Source organism: Rattus norvegicus, chromosome 1 (assembly GCF_021556685.1).
Source record: "Rattus norvegicus strain SHRSP/BbbUtx chromosome 1, alternate assembly SHRSP_T2T, whole genome shotgun sequence".
Classification (NCBI taxonomy): Eukaryota; Metazoa; Chordata; class Mammalia; order Rodentia; family Muridae; genus Rattus; species Rattus norvegicus.
In genome coordinates, this window is record NC_141534.1 from 16,781,024 (window position 1) to 16,798,371 (window position 17,348).

The 17,348-nt window shown below is 39.8% G+C and overlaps 1 long non-coding RNA gene across 7 annotated transcripts in view; it reads right to left on the reverse strand.

Moving 5' to 3' along the window:
* Positions 1 to 512: 512 nt before the first annotated feature.
* Positions 513 to 17,348, reverse strand: part of LOC120098802 (uncharacterized) — a 77,808-nt gene continuing 60,972 nt past the window's right edge. For 2 of the 7 annotated variants that reach the window (XR_015649110.1, XR_015649114.1), the window contains exons 2-6: positions 12,061 to 12,176; positions 11,659 to 11,804; positions 7,216 to 7,292; positions 1,403 to 1,458; positions 531 to 1,306 (exon numbers count right to left, since the gene is read on the reverse strand). This is a non-coding gene — a long non-coding RNA (uncharacterized LOC120098802). Of the gene's footprint in view, positions 1,307 to 1,402; positions 1,459 to 7,215; positions 7,296 to 11,658; positions 11,805 to 12,060; positions 12,177 to 15,956; positions 16,203 to 17,348 lie in introns of those variants that run through there. The other 5 variants (XR_015649115.1, XR_015649117.1, XR_015649113.1 and 2 more) reach the window with 4 other exon arrangements.

The following is a 17,348-nucleotide window of genomic DNA, read 5'->3' on the forward strand; positions in this document are numbered from 1 at the left end:
CAATTTGTGTTCCTGATCGTTCTCTCTGCTCCCTCTTGTTAACTGTTACTATTTTCCAATTATTCTCAGAAGACCAGACGTTGACGGGGAGGAGATGGAGTTCCAGTTAAGCCAGGGCCACCCATGCTTAAGAAAGATAAGAATCTGGCCCCGTTGTCAAGATGTTCAGGAAGAGACTCATAAACTTTCCTTGTAACCTATGGTAATATTTAAAATCTCATTAAACTGAAGAAGTGAGGCTTGTGTTTAGCCCAAATTTCTGACTCTATTTAGGAAGACACAAAACAGCTAGCTCTTATTCATAACATAAAAACTAAATCACCTTTCTAGTTTTAGCTGAATAGTCTTGGTTTCTCTAAACTTTTTTTATTATGGGATGTCTCAGAAATGTGCAAACGTAGAAGCACTGTAAGAAACAGCCCAGAGTCCAGCACTTGATGCAAAAATGTAAATATCACAAACATAATCAAATATTTCTATATTCTTCTTCTCTGAATAGTTTTTTTTCTCTATTTCCAGTATGAACAACTTTTTTTTCTCCATCTTTATTAAATTGGGTATTTCTTATTTACACTTCAGTTGTTATTCCCTTTCCCAGTTTCCAGGCCAACATCCCCTTAACCCTTCCCCCTCCCCTTCGATATGGGTGTTCCCCTCCTCGTCCTCCCCCCATTACCGCCCTCCCCCCAAACAATTCCATTCATTGGGGGTTCAGTCTTGGCAGGACCAAGGGCTTCCCCTTCCACTGGTGCTCTTACTAGGTTATTCATTGCTACCTGTGCAGTTGGAGCCCAGGGTCAGTCCATGTATAGTCTTTAGGTAGTGGCTTAGTCCCTGGAAGCTCTGGTTGCTTGGCATTGTTGTTCATATGGAGTCTCAACCCCCTTCAAGCTCTTTCAGTCCTTTCTCCGATTCCTTCAACGGGGGTTCCGTTCTCAGTTCAGTGGTTTGCTGCTGGCATTCGCCTATGTATTTGCTATATTCTGGGTGTGTCTCTCAGGAGAGATCTACATCCAATGAACAACTTTTCTAATTTCATATTGACCATGTACACGTGTGGCTTTACCCTTACATGTGTGTGTGCTGAGCAATAAATAATGCAGTCGTTTCAAGTGCTTTCAGCCATTAGAAAACTGTACCACAGAGGCTACAGCAACAACTTAGTGGTTATCTCTGCTCTCACACAAAAAAATCCAGGTTTGATTTCCAGAGCCCACATACCAGCCACCAGCCTTCTGCAACTCCAGGTTTAAAGGATGAGACACTCTTCTGGTCTTTTCAGGCCCAACACACACACACGGGACACCTACACACAGGCAGACAAAATTACTCCTGTGCACAAAATGCAAATAAATAAATCCTCTTAAAAATTATAGCGCAAGTATATTTCTCTGAAACTCACCTTTCTCTCCTCAATAAAGCATTTTGGAGATATTTAACGACGAGTCAAGTTGCTCTCTAAACAAGGGAAATAATTCATGTGATCACATCTTTTATGTATAATTTCCAGTTACTTGATACTGCTCACGTTAGAGGGGAAGGCTAGGAAATCAGAACTGAAAGGCGATAAACATTTGTGTCCTTTCTCGATTTAGTCTGGGAGTGACAGAGAGGAGTGATGACTGTGGCAGTCGTGCCCAGCGACCTCTCAGTTTGGAATGCACATTCTTCATGAATTTGCCTAACTATAGAAAATGTAAACACTGGGAAATGTTCAACAGTCTTGTAGTATTGACATTGGCATTGTGGCATTGCCTCAGCTGTCACTCTGAAGTTAGAGTCTGTATCTTAAGCTGAGTTTAGCTCAGCGACAGAACACTTTTCTAGCATGAATGAAAAATTGGATTTGACTCTACTACTGGCGGAAAAGCATTCATCTTAAGACAATAAATAATATGCCTCTTTTTCCAGATTTTGGGTCCCTATGCAGCAGCAATGTGGCAGTCAGAGACACTAAGGAAGAGACATTTAATGTTGCATTTTTGACAAGTACTTGAGACATTGCTTGATCACACGAGATACATGGAGGCTGGAAAATCTTTTCAAATTAACAAGATAACCTGTAAGTGGAAGAGAAAAGGCTAGCAAAAAGAGTAAAGAGACTGGAAGAAGTAAGAAAGGTTGGCTGGGCTCTCTGCCCCTTCTCTCTCTTTCTCTTTGACTCTCTTCTCTCCCTGACCCCTTTCTCCCTCTCTCCCCTTCCCCTTTCCCCCTCCTCCTCCCCCTTCTCTTTCGCTGACTCTACTCCCTTCTCAACTCCCTTTCCCATATCCCCAAATAAACTATTCTGCACTATAAAAAAAAAGAAAGAAAGGGGCTGGGGATTTAGCTCAGTGGTAGAGCGCTTGCCTAGGAAGCGCAAGGCCCTGGGTTCTGTCCCCAGCTCCGAAAAAAAAAAAAGAACCAAAAAAAAGAAAGAAAGGTTTGCTGGGAACGAAGTCCACTATGTGCATGTGTGTGCATGTATGTGTATGTATGTGCATGTGTGTACATGTATGTGCATGTGTGTACATGTATGTGCATGTGTGTACATGTATGTGCATGTATGTGTATGCATGTGCATGTATATGTATGTGCATATATGTGCATTTATATGTGCATCGTGCAAGTATTACAGTGAAGCACATTAATATGTGTAATTCATTTGTGGTGCTAGAGGATCATAATAGTATAGAAAAACATCAGAAATGATTGTTTGCTCTCCAAGTACAAATTTGTTCCTCTTAATTTTTGAACACATATTTAATTCTCTTGCTCTAAGTTTCGTTTTTTATTATTCCCCAATAGACTGTTTCTGATGCAATCGTGATTGCAAAGAAAATGAAATGTGTTTGCTCCTTTTGGAACATTATTCATTGTTTGTTCACGTTTCCATTAGGTTTGGCCTTATAGTTTCATGTTCCTCAAAGACGCATTTTTTTTAAATAACTTTTTGACCTGATTTACAAAGAGGATGAACAACTTCTACAAGAAATTACTACCTTGCTTCTGGAAATATTTGTTCTAAGTTACAGGGATAGGATCAAACCAAAGTATCTTTGAGTAAATTGGTACATTTGGAAGCATTTAGCCATGTAAGGACGTTAAACTTGAACGAGGACTTGTCTCTGCCTTTTGGCCTCTTTGGCAGAGCATCACTTGTGAACAATGGCCCCACCCCACTTGTGAACAATGGCCCCACCCCACTTGTGAACAATGGCTTTGCCCATCCATGGCCATGAGAAGAATCATGTTCACGTGTTTACATTACATCTGGGTTGTGAGCTACTCACAAAAAAACTTTATTTTGTGAATTTATATCAATTTCATAGAAACATTAAAAACAGATGTATGAGGTAAGGAAAGGCAAAATATGTACATGGATCCATTAAATCAGCATAAACAAAAGAGTGACTTACTCTTTCCCTTTAATATTGCAAAAAACCAAAGTCATTTTTACTCATTGACATAGAAATACACCCCCAAATAAGAACAAAAGTGTTATATATATGTATATATAACTATATATATATATCAGTATATTTCTGTTTTTCATCTTCTCCAGAACCAAAATGGAAATGCTTCTGGTATCATCAGTCACGTTTCAAGTGTTAGTTACACATATGTGTGTTTGTGTGTAAATATAATTTGTGTAGCTATGCAATAGACTTCCTAAGTGAATCTGTACCAAATGTGAAGTTGGAAAATGTTTGGGTTCTCCACCGTGACGTATTGATTTATTAGTTTGAGACTAGCATGTATAATAACATGATACATTTCACGGTGGCATCGTCATACATTATCTTTGTAGATCATTTTTCTGATTTTTTTCTTCTAATGTTGGTCACAAATTCACATAGTCAAAGGATCTTGGAAATGAAAGAGTCCTTTAAGATTGACTGTCTACTAATTAAATTTTCTCTTTAGTCATAATTTGGACAAGGCTTGGGTCACAGGTTTAAATAGCTATTTATCTGGCAGTTCAAAGAAGTTCTGGAGAGTGATATATTTCACTGTTGTCAACCATGAATTCTCTGTTTAGACATAGCCCATGTTTTAATTGGGCTATTTGTTTTCTTGATGTTCGATTTTTGGAATTCTTTAGATACGCTGGATATTAGACCTCTATATAGTTGGCTATAGAGCTGGTAAATATATTTTTCCTATTCCGATGCCTGACACTTTGTCTAAATGACGGTGTCCATTGCCATAGACAATGGTTTTAAGAAGCCTTAAGAAGGTTTTAAGTCTCATGAGGTTCCATTTACTGTTGCTCTTGGTGTCTGCGCTGTTAGTGTTCTCTTCAGAGAGCTGTTTCCAGTGCCAATGAGTTCAAGACTATTCCCACTTTCTCTTCTATCGGATTTAGAGTATCTAGACTTACATTGATTATTTGATCCATTTGAAGTTAAGTTTAATGCAGGGTGATAATATGGACCTATTTGCATTCTTCTATATCCAGCCATCCAGTTTGACCACCATTATTTATTAAAGATGCTGTCTTTTTTCCAATGTATTTTTCTGGCATACACACACACACACACACACACACACACACACACACACACATATACATACACACACATACAGATATCTATAGATGTATGGGCTTATTTTAATGCCACTAATACTAATTCAATTCCATTGATCACCAACCATGTCTGCTTTCAGGCCAATACCATGCTATATTTATTATGACTGCTCTGTAATACAATTTGAGACCGGAGGTGATTATATATCTAGCAGTTATTTCATTATCCAAGTTTTCTCTCTCTCTCTCTCTCTCTCTCTCTCTCTCTCTCTCTCTCTCTCTCAGCTATCCTGGTGTTCTTTTGTGTTTCCATATGAAGCTGAAAATTGTTCTTTCAAGTTCTGTGAAGAATTGTGTTGGGATTTTGATGGGGATTGCATTGACTGTATAGATTGGTTTTGGTGGGATGGTCATTTTTACCCCACTCATCCTATCAAGCCAAGAGCACTTGACTCATTTTTCATTCAGTAGTGAGCTGTTCAGTTTCCATGTTCAGTTTGTAAGCATTCTGTTTGTTTGTTTGTTTGTTTTTCTGTTCTTGTTGATACCCAGCTTTTATCCTTGGTAGTCAGATAAGATGAAAGGTATTATTTTAATTTTTTATCTTGTATCTGATAAGACTTGTTTTGTGTCCAAATATGTGGCCAATTTTGGGGGAAAAAATACCCATGAGGTACGGAGAAGAAGCTATGTTCATTTGCGTATGAGTAAAATGCTCTGCAAATATTTGTTAAGTTCGTTCGATTTATGACATCACTCACTCCATCACTTCTGCTTAGTTTTTGCCCGAGTGACCTGTTCGTTTGTGTGAGTGGATTATTGACGTCACCCATTACCACTGTACGAGTGTCAATATGTGCTTTCACCTGTAGTAGTGTTTCCTTTATGAACATGAGTGCCCTTGTGTTTGCTACATAGATGCATAGCGCTGAGACCATTGATGTTAAGAGTTATCAATGAGCAGTTATCAATGTTTATTGGTTCCTGTTATTTTGTTGTTGTGCTATGTGTAAATGACCCTCCCTTCCCCTACCTTTGATTTTCAGATCTGAGGATATTTATTCCTTGTATTTTAAACTTGGCTGGATTTCCCCCAGGATCTTTGGTAGAGCTGCTTAAATATAGTTTAAATATAGTTTTATTATGGAATGTCTTTCTCTTTCTGCTAAGATTGACAGTTTTTCTGGATACAGTAGTCTAGGCTGGCATCTGTTGTCTCTTAGAGTCTGTAGGACATCTGCCTGGGCCCTTCTGGCTTTTACAGTTTCATTGAGAAGCCAGGTGTTGTTCTAATACGTCTGTCTTTATGTTACTGTCCCCCTTTCCCTTGTGGCTTTTAATGTTCCTAGTTCTGAATGTTTAGTGTTTTTGATCTTTTCTGGTCTACTATATTTGGTGTTCTGTGTGTTTCTTGTACCTTGATAAGCATCTTCTTCTTTAGGTTAGGGAAATTTTCATCTATGATGTTGTTGAAAATATTTTCTGTGCCTTTGACCTAGGTTTCTTTTCCTTCCTCTATTCTTATTACTGGTAGTTTTGGTCTTTTGCATAATGTCCAAGATTTCCCAAATGTTCTTCTGTATTTGGATATTTTTATTTAATATTTTCTTTGGCTGAGGAATCCATTTCTTTAGTCTTCAGTGAATCAGACTCTCTCTTCCATCTCTTGTATTCTGTTAGTGAGCCTTGCCTCTGAGGTTGCCATTCATAGTCCTAAAATTTTCACTTCCAGTTTTCTCACAGTTTGGGTTTTCTTTGGTGATTTCTATTTCTACTTTCATGTCCTAAAGTGCTTTCTTCATTCCTTTCCATTTTTTGTTTGGGTCTTTACAGATTTCACTAATAAATATATTCATATCATTTTTAAGGTCCTTGAACACATTTATGATAGCTATTTTGAAATCTTTGTCTTGTGTTTCAACTGTGTTGTATGTCTCATGGTTTGCTGTAGTAGGTTTTCTGGACTCTGGTGAAGACATATTGTCCTGGCTATTTTAAATTGTGTTTTTACACTAGCATCTAGGTATCTGGGTTTGGGATGATTATAATTCTAGTGTTGATGTTTTTCTTGTCTTTATTGGGTAGCTTTTCTGCTTTGTTTGTTTTGTTTGTTTTTGTTTGTTTGTTTGTTTTTTGGTTTCTGTTGTCTTCTTGGGATCTTAGGAGACTGTTCACTGTGGGTCACCTGGTAGGGAGAGCTTCTGAGTCTCTGACAGGTGTGGACACTGTGTGGCCAGGGCAGGCAATGCTTCTAGGTATTGGGAGCTAACAGGAAGAAGTGAGATGGGCTAGAAGGACTGGGAGCTGAGAGGGCACATGGAAGGAAGGAAAGCTAGACTAGCCACAAGGATCTGTGGCATCCTCAGACAAGGTAGGGAGAGAGTGAAGACAGGTTCCCACAGGTAGGCTCCTGCAGGGCTGGGGTGAGGCAGGGAAACTGAAAATGGTGGACAGTAAGCCGAGTGAAAATTGTATGATTCCCAAGAAGAGAGGCGAGAGGGTTTCCAGGGAGAGTGACTCTGGGTGTTGGAGACTGAGACAAAGGGGGAGAGTGAGGGAGGAGGACTGTAAGAAAAGACCTGAATAGCTCCCTGGCAATTGGGGCAGAGAGGAAACAGGGGCCTCGGCAGGTGGTCTGCTACAAAGCTGGGGAAAGGACTAGGGAATTAGAATTGGGGACCGGAAGGAGAGTAAAGGCCACCTACCTAACTCCCTGGCCAGCAGAGCCAGCGAGTTTCCAGAGTTTGTTCTCTTTTTGCTTTGAAGAAAAAACCCTCATCACCTGCTGGTTTAAAAAAAAAAAAAAGAGTACATGAGAAAATGTGTTTTGAGACAGCGCATTTCAAATGCCCCCTTTGTAAAACTCTAGAAATTTCATGGTATTTTCCATTTACATCTTTGGTTTCTCTTACAGATGAATGAAATTTCCCCACCTTCGTTTTTCGTTACCACTGACCAAACATGAGCACCACCTGGTGAACGAATCATGCTGGGCGTGCCTCTGTGTTTGTTTACACGCTTCCTGTGAGGACTGCCTATGGCAACAAGAGGCCTCACTTTGGATTCCGTTCCTGATGTTTATTTGATCAAAGAACATTCAGCTTAGTCTTTGTGAAGCAAGCTACAGCACTTGGTGAACTCATTTATGTGAATAAAAAAGTTTGTGCACAGCCTAAACGGGTGCAAGATAGTTATTTTTTTTATTAAACCAGTAAAAATTAACATTCCATACAACTTGGCTTAGCTTAAATCCTTCTGAGCCTGCTTGCTAGCTTTTCTAACATAAGGCCTTGCCCAAAGAGAAATCCTTGCATTTCATGATTTCCACGAGAGCAAGCAATTGTATAAAAGGGATGAAAAACTGGCTTTCAAACATAAGCTTCCTACTTTGACCCATTTTGAATCTGTCTCTGCTTATCCTGAGCCTTGTGAGGAATGAATGGTGTAAGAGGATGCTTCTCTGCCTCCCCAGAAATGAGAAACACTCCTGTAGCCTCATGTTACAGAGCAACTAGTAAAGCTTTCCAGTCTAAAAATAGGGATGGCATAAACAGTTTTCTCGTGTGTTCTGTGTTCTTATATTAAAGGTTGATACCTTCCACTTCAACTTAGAGTAGATGCCAGCTCAACTTGCTGACACACTATAGGATCTTTACCGGCCTGTGTTCGGAACTCAGGTCCTTTCCGAAAACCCCTTTCCTTGTTGGTTAGTCAACTGCTTTTGGGGTCGTAGACTCGATTGTGTATGAATCATATCAGAATTACCGAAGCCCTTCACCGTGGCATACTATTTTGAGATGGGGACCTTTAAATAGTTAAGTTAAAATAAGAGTCAAGATTCAATCTCACCGATATTCTTATAAAAGGAAAATGTTAAGACATGCAAAATATACCCATCAGGGACCCCTGTGAACACCGGGATAGACCATGTGTGAACAAAGGCAGTTGCAGCCATGTATACATCAAGAAGAGAAGCCTTAGGAAAAATCAATTCTGTAAACACTTTAATCTTGATTTCCAGCTTCCAAGTGTGAAAAAAATAAATAAAACTGCATCATGTCTGCTGTCCACTATCTTCAGTGTCTTTGTTTTAAAAAGAAGGGAGTTTTTCACAACCCCAGCTCTGCCAGTGGGATTGGAAGAGAAATGTGGGAGTTTCTATCTTGACTGTCAAGATGTAGTAGTCACCACTTGGGGCAGGATGGAGTTTACTCTCCTCAAGCGATATGAGGACTGGATAAATGGATTCTGGGGGAAAACAATGTTCTTGAACATAGAGAAATGGAGAATGGATGTTCTCTTATTCTAATGTTCTATTGTGGAGCGAGCAGTGCCGACCACAGATGTGTGTCTCACTTGTTAAACAGACCAGCAGTACCTTCCTCACAGCGTACTTATCCCTCCTCTGAAATCCCCTCCACCTTTCAAAACCTTGAAGCTTGACCTATGGTTCCTTTCTTGTTATCTTCAAGGCATTGACCGCAACTTGCTTCCCTAGGGGATAGCCCAGAGCCCAAGCCTCTGAAGAAGCAAGCATGGGGACAGTAGTTTGGCTTTGTACTATTTGTGGAACGGAGATCTCTCAAGAAATGTAATTGCAGATATTTAAGTGGAAACATGTTATTTTCAGTGTTGGGTATCATACTCAGTGCCTTACACACGAGGAACAAGCCCTCTACCACTAAACTATTCCCCAGGCCAAATACTGACACGTAATGTGTGCACTTGAGATTTGGGTAAGCACTGTGATCCATCCTGCATTAGGAGATTGTGTATCTTTAAGGTGGATTAGGAGATTGTGTATCTTTAAGGTGGATTAGGAGATTGTGTATCTTTAAGGTGGATTAGGAGATTGTGTATCTTTAAGGTGGATTAGGAGATTGTGTATCTTTAAGGTGGATGGCATTAACACAGCCAATACCAGCCGCTACCTTAGTTTGTGTTTGAGGCACTTTAAAAAATGTTCCAGGTAGCCAGATTCTCAGTATCTTCCAAAGAAAAGAAATATGTTTTCTTTTTTCTTTTTTTTTTTTTAAGATTTATCCCAAGAAAGATGTGGAGTCACAAGCTTTGAAGAAACTTGAAGTACGTTTTTACTATTATAAGATCCTGAAGAAAATGAGCCACTTAAAAGGTTTGGGTTTGGAAAGACCTCTAGCAAAGCAGGTCTTAGGAAAACTGTATTTTCTCTGCCTCCATTCCAAAGACAGTTAGTTATACATTGTTTCAGGTACAATATTTAATTCATACACACATATACACACACACACACACACACACATACACACACACACACACACACGCTTATTAACTTCAAAAACTAAATGACTCAAATTATATCTAATATATACCTGAGGGTTTCTGACTATCAAACCATTTGGAATTTAATCTTACTGTCTGATGTACCCTTAAAAGAAGTCGTAAGATAAGACTAGATTACAAGAGTTATTCTGAAAAAGATCACCTGGTGTTTCAGTCATTCATTTAAAAAAATCAAAGCACAAACAAACAAGATTATGAAACCATAAGCCCAAACCCAGATCCACAAACACCCTTACTTTGTCATTATGTCCAGAGCCTTAAACAGGTTACACACGACCCATTTTGTTGGTGCATACACTGGTAACAAACACCTTCTGAGAAGATGAGAGAGACACAGACTACATTTGTGTTTCAGTTCTTTTTTTCTCCCTCAGTCTCTCCACCATTTGTCTTACTAAAGTTGAACAATGCACGTGGGCATGTGCACATGTATACTCAGACACACACACACACACACACACACACACACACACACACACACACACTGGTGCTCAGAAAGAGCATGGCCTTTGAGTCAGAAATTTGAGACCTGAGAAAATCTGTGGACACACATGTCCCATTACACTGACTAGCAGTATAAAATTTGCATACACACACACACACACACACACACACACACACACACACCTTTTAATCTAAGTTTCTTTATCTATAAAATAGGTAGCACAACATGCTCTTTCGCCAACCTGCTGCTGCAAAATTTTAAAAACGATGTCTTTTATTCTGCACTAGGTTCAGCACCTCAGTGCCCCAAGATATCTGCTAGATATCTTCATCTCAGTCAGCAAAGCCTCTCACCCACTTTGCTCCATCCCATATCACACTGCTGATGGCCTCTCTCTGAGCCTGGCAACAATCTCTCTACCCATCCAGTTCCCAAGGCAGGTTGTCACCATGTCAGAAATATACATCTCAGTTCCGTGGTGGCCTAGCGTCTTTGGCTGTCACATACTCTCTTACACTTAAATCTGCACATGAAAGAACATACAACACAATAACCTCTGATCCAATTGATAAGATATACTTGCCCATCTAGACATACAAATCCCTGTACAAAACCATCCCTTAAAAACATTCCTAACAACCTGTAAATGTGCAGAGAGGAATCTTAACATCAGCCTCCATACCCTCTCTGCTGCTTCTGCCTCGCTCCAGTCTCCTCCCCTCTCTAAAACTTTTCTCCCGCCCACCCTTCCTTCTAATCCAATGACAGGCCTCGTTCTATCTTGTACTCACCCTCACCTGTATGACATCCTACGTCACACCCTTTTTATCTAATTAAAAAACAACTTTTCTCTCAAATATAAGCTGAGCACGACTGTTATCATTTTGTAGTTAAAACTCTAAAATATAACTAACACCCAGTCCAACACTTTATCAGTTGAACAGAACATTTAGCTATCCATTTCCAGCTTAAGAAATGCTTAAAACCTATGTCATATCTTAGCTAGCTTGTATACTATCTGATAACTATCTAATAAAATATGTATTTTTTCAGAGTTAAATAACCTGATATACTATGAGACTATAATCAGTCTTCAACCCTGTCGGAAATCTGAGAATGACCAAATATCTCTACACATAGGAAGCCTAACACGGCTTCTAGAACTGAGAGGTTGCAGAGACAAATCTCCACTAGAATAGTCCTCTGTCAGCAACATGTCAGCGCAAGCCTTCAGCCTTCTGGCCCAAAATCAACTGACAGACTTGAAACGCAGAAACCCTGAAGGGCTGATAACTGGTGGTGATTAAGTATTAACTCTTTTCCAGACATTCGTGTGTGTGAGACAGACTGGTGGACAATAAAAGCGGGCTGATTTCTGTACCTGTGGTATTTAACTCTGGCAGGCCAGTGGGAAGAGGGAGAAACAATCCGCTGACGGCCAATATTGATTATCCAATACGGATGGAGGATGTAAGTGTCACAATACGAAGACGAAGAACAAGAAAGGCCAAGAATGTCCCCTTGCAGCTGTGGATGGAGGAGGTAGTGTTGGATTCACCCTAATAACAATACGCACCTCAAAAGTTGGACATCGTGTGTGGGTTGACTGCGGGGCTGTGAGGACTGCAGCCCCTAAAGAAAAACAGCTCCCAAATTCTGTTGCTTCTGTGTCTCTATTTATGAAAAAAAAGTAGGCTTTGGAGACTTTGTGCCAACCTGGAAACAGGGATGGCGTCCCCTTGACAAGCATTGATGGGAAAATGGGAAGCACAAAGGCACTTACTGAGCACCGCCTCACTTCGTTCACACCTCCTCCTCAAGCGGGAAACACTTCAAATCTACATATTTCTATTATCCGGTAGCATTTCCAACGCTGGTTCGCATGAGAGAGTACCTCACCTGTAAACAGAAATGTGCCTGTCATAGGAAAGAAACTGAACAATCGATTACTTAGTAAGGTTTCTTAAAATTATATATCATGGTTCCCCCTCCCCCACTAAAAAGAGTTGGATTTCAGCCTTCGATTTTAAACTTAAAAATAAAGACCAAAACTTTCTGAGGCTGAAACTAGAGCTTTTCTTTTCTTGTCATTATGTCCAGAGCTTTAAACATGTAACACACGACCCATTTTGTGTGTATATATATGTGTGTGTGTGTGTGTGTGTGTGTATGTGTGTGTCTATATATATATATGTGTGTGTGTATGTGTGTGTATATATGTGTGTGTGTATATACATGTGTGTGTATAATGTATATATATATGTATGTGTATGTATGTGTATATATATATAGAGAGTGTGTGTAGTATGTGTGTGTATGTGTGTGTATGTGTGTGTTTATATATGTGTGTGTGTATGTGTGTGTATATATATGTGTGTGTGTATATACATGTGTGTGTATAATGTATATATATGTATGTGTATGTATGTGTATATATATAGAGAGAGAGTGTGTGTATGTATGTATGTGTGTGTGTGTGTGTGTGCTTGTGTGGGATGTGTCTCTGTGTCTTTGTCTCTCTGTCTCTCTCTCTCTCTCTCTCTCTGTATGAGTAGGTGTGTGTGATCTGTGTCTCTCTGTGTGTATCTATGTATGTGCGTGTGAATCTGTGTCTGTCTGTGTGTTTCTGTGTCTGTCTATGTATGTGTGTCTGCGGGGGAGGACATGCACGTGAGTTCAGATGCACATGAAGGCCCATAGCTGACATTACATGTCTTCCTTGATCTCTCTCCATTTACTTATTGAGACAGAACATCTCACTAAAGCTAAAGTGTACCAGTCCAGTTCCAGAGTCCAGCCAGGCTGCTTGCTCTGGGGTTTGCCTGCTCTGCTGCCCCAGGGCTGAGATTCCAAGCAGCTGACGTCCACAGTAAGAGCTTATCCACTGGGCCATCTCCCAAGCCCTCCTGGGCAAACTTTTATGACACTACACACCAACTTCACTCGCTGCTCTCAACAAGACTAACTAAAACCTTTGAAAAATCATTTCATTTTAGCTTTCGCAGATCATGTACTAACTATTGTGAACAGTATGCATGTATTTATGCATTTAAAATATTTCTTTAGGCTCTTAACGTTGAATTACTAGATCAGGAGATAAGCATATTTCCATGTTTAACAGTCATTGACAAATTGCCTTCTAGAAATATGAATCTAAGAAAAGGATTAGGGGAGTTGCGAAGATAACTCCAATGTTTCCAAAACCCATATTGGGAAGCTCGCCGCTGCCTGTAGATTCTGCTTCTCGAAGATCTAATGTCTCTAGCCCTCATAGGCACATACCTACATACTAACACATAATTAAAAATAAAATGAGTCTTCAAAATAAAAGATTGGCGCCTAGAATCTGTCAGGAAGTTGGCGATTTGGGAGTGGAGTTTTTCCCCTTAGGTTAGTACATAGAAATAGAAACAGACACTCATACATAGACATACAGCAGCACATTTACTCATCCTCTGTAGTGGACATTGTGTAACAGTGTGAACTGTGTAGAGAGTAACAGTGTGAACTGTGGAAAGAAGCTGTGACTGTAGAGATGGACTGACTAGGAACTACAATATTGTGAAGAGACTAGAATGCTGCAGGCTATTGACCTTATCCCAGTCCAGGCAAAGTCCCCCAGAACAGTCATTCCTTGCTCACCTCTGCCTCTTTTTCTTTCTTTCTTTTTCTTTCTTCTTTTTTTTTTTTCGGAGCTGGTGACCAAACCCAGGGCCTTGCGCTTGCTAGGCAAGCGCTCTACCACTGAGCTAAATCCCCAACCCACTCTGCCTCTAAACTAACATCCCATGACTAAGATATAAAGACCTCTAGGCCACGTTAACTTGCCAGACCACTAGCTTCCATGACACAACAACTTAAGATAGCATCATAGGTTATAGAAAGTCTCACCCATCTTCTTGCCACTCCATATGATGTAGCCATCAGTGCATTTTAAACTTGCCTTGATGGGTGACATTTTGTTCTATAAAGCTATAAAACTTCATGAAACTTCTTCCACACTGGATTTTGGAGCTTGGGGTAACATAAATCTATATTTCTAGGCCATAGTCACAGGTGATGACTCCAGAATAAACTCTTACTTGCTCCTTTTTAGACAGGAACTGTGGTTTTTGCATTGATTATAGGATGTGTGTGTGTGTGTGTGTGTATGTGTGTATGTGTGTGTATACATGTATATGTGTGTGTGTATATGTGTGTGTATCTGTATGTATGTGTGTGTGAATGTATACAGGAGTGTATGTGTATGTGTGTATGTGTGTATGTGTGTGTATGTTTGTGTGGGTGAATGTATATAGGCATGTATGTGTGTGTATGTGTGTATATGTATGAGTATGTGTATGTATGTGTGAATGTATACAGGCGTGTATGTGTGTGTATGTGTGTATGTGTGTGCATGTGTGTATGTATGTGTATGTGTATGTGTGTGTGAATGTATACAGGCGTGTATGTGTGTGTATGTGTGTGTGTGTATATATGTGTGTATGTGTGTGTGTATATATGTGTGTATGTGTGTGTGTGTGTGGGTGTGTGGGTGTGAATGCATACAGGCATTATGTGTTTATTAAAGTCAACGTGCATGATCACCTATTTAAAATATATCAGAAAGACTGACAAGATGCTGGTAAGTACCAAGATGAAGAGTCTTAAATGTGTTAGGTACAAAAGTGTACATCAAACATAGAAGTACTATCTACTGAAATATTGAGAGAACTAGTTCTTGAAACTGCTTCTATAATGCATAACACAGAGAAACATAGTAAAGTCGCCCATTAAAATAATGCCAACTAAAAGCCATGACTTTTCCATCTAAAAGTCTGGTAAGATGGCTGCCATGCATCAAAATCATCTGACTATTGATCCTGCTTACCAGTAGCTTTACAATTTACACCAACATTTTAATATTTGAGACTGCTGAGATTTGCCACTTGCATTCTGAAATACAGCTTAAACGGAGGCAGGGGCTGTGGAGGATGGGGTAGGTGAGTAAGAGCAAGGTGTAAATGCCATATATATTGGAAAATGCTGCAAAAAACCTTTGTGTGCTAACTTGAAATAAATTGCAATAAAAGAAATAGTTGCACATCCATGAGAAAAGTAAAGATAATCGAGACAACAGAGATTTTTAAAACTGTGACGACAGAAAGTCAGTGTCAGTGCATACAGACATTAATGAATACTGCCAACTGCAAGGTGGACATGTGTGGCGTTACCTGGGAAACACACACACACTCCACACACTCCCCGCAAGACAAGCAGCAAGTCGAACTGCGGAACTGATTAAAATTCAGAAACAGGCAAGATTCGGACAGTCTTGCTCATAAAAACCTCCATATTGCTTCCTTATAAACTTCTCCCCTCCCACGGCCTCTCGCCACGGGACACCTTTTCTTTGCTCGGGCTGTAAAAAGCGAAGCTGTCTCCTGTCTCCCTCACTCGCTGTTTCCATAAGATGTCATGTGTCACATCCTGTTTCTGAGCTAGCTGATCTTTGCTAACAGATTCCCACTCGTATTCTCGCCTGCTCAGCTCCCACACACTGTTATTTTTCCTGCCTAGACAATTACGTCTATTTCCTAACGGGTATCCCCTCCCCCGGCAGCCCACCCTCACTGACAGCGACGTCCTTCTAAGGTCCACATATCCGATTATATAAGTCATCCCGTCAGAATCCTTTACCAGCTCCATTTGCATCCATTACAGAACGAAGCCAAATCTTCCCGGCTTTGTTTGCAAGGCTCTCCAACCATCTTGCTTGAGGCTGGTATTCTAAATTTATCTCTTCCTAACTCCTTGCCTTCCACCTACACCAGGACATCTTACCGGCCTCTCAGAGGTTTTCATCTACCGATACTACCTGATGAAGGCACTGGGAGTGCCCGCTGCCATTTCTGCTCTTGCCTGGGAACTACGCAGACTATAAACTGTTTCCAATCTTAGCTTTTTAAAGAGGCTTTCAAAAGTTGAGTGAAATTTTTTTTTTCTATTCCTCTTACTTTTTGTCTAATTATCTGGTCAACTAATATCAGCTGAAAAAAAAAGTTTAAGGTTTTTCTAATATTTCAACACAAGGCTTATTTGACATAAGATGATTTTATTGTTTATTTCTTCACACATGGTTTTAGCTACCATGATGCCTAATGGACATGCTACTGGACACATTCTCAGTGAATATTCACCAGAGTGTGTGTGTGTGTGTGTGTGTGTGTGTGTGTGTGTGTGTGTATCCACACACATATGTGTGTGTATGTCTATATATATATATACATATATATGCAAATTACTAGTAAAATCATAGAAACTGTTTCAGGAAGATGTATGGGCAGACATCCTTCAATTACGTTCTCTGCTAAGCTTTTAGTTTCTTTTTATAAGCAGAGGTTACCCATGTCCACCAGATTTATCCCACAGGGTTTGGGGAAGATTATTATAAGCAAAAGTAGACTTTGTGAATTGAATTACAAATACAAATTTTCATTATGTGTCCTAAATTAAATGGAAGACAAAGTGGTTTTGGCTAAGGAGAAACAGCAATGTGCACTGAAATCATTTATATAAGTAAATAGAGTACTTCAGCCCCACGTGTGCTTTGTTAACAGAGTCACAAGACAGAAAAGTTAATTGAATTGAAAATTAAGTCAGACATTTCTAAGTAGACATTTAACAGAACTGGTACCAGGCCTTTTATTGGAACAAATGAAGTTTTGTTGTTTCTTTCCCAGAGATAGAGTCTACCCTGTGTAGTCCAGGCTAGCCTTGAGTACACATGTAATGCAGGCTGTCCTCAAGTTCTTTACCTTCCTGCCTTAATCTTTCCAGATGGGGATTATAGGTTATCGCCACCCCCACCCCAAATGAGTTCTTAGTAAGGCGGGTGTACTTTGAGGCTCACTCAATCTAAAAGAAAGTCATATGAACTTTACATAATCTCTCAACAGATTTAATGAAAGGTTATAGCAATCATTCTACCGAGTTAAAAAGTATCTACCCACCCAGTAATTTGTTGTTAAGATTTTATGCAGTACCAGGGTTAGATCTGAATTAGATCACTTATGTCTCAATCAGTATAAG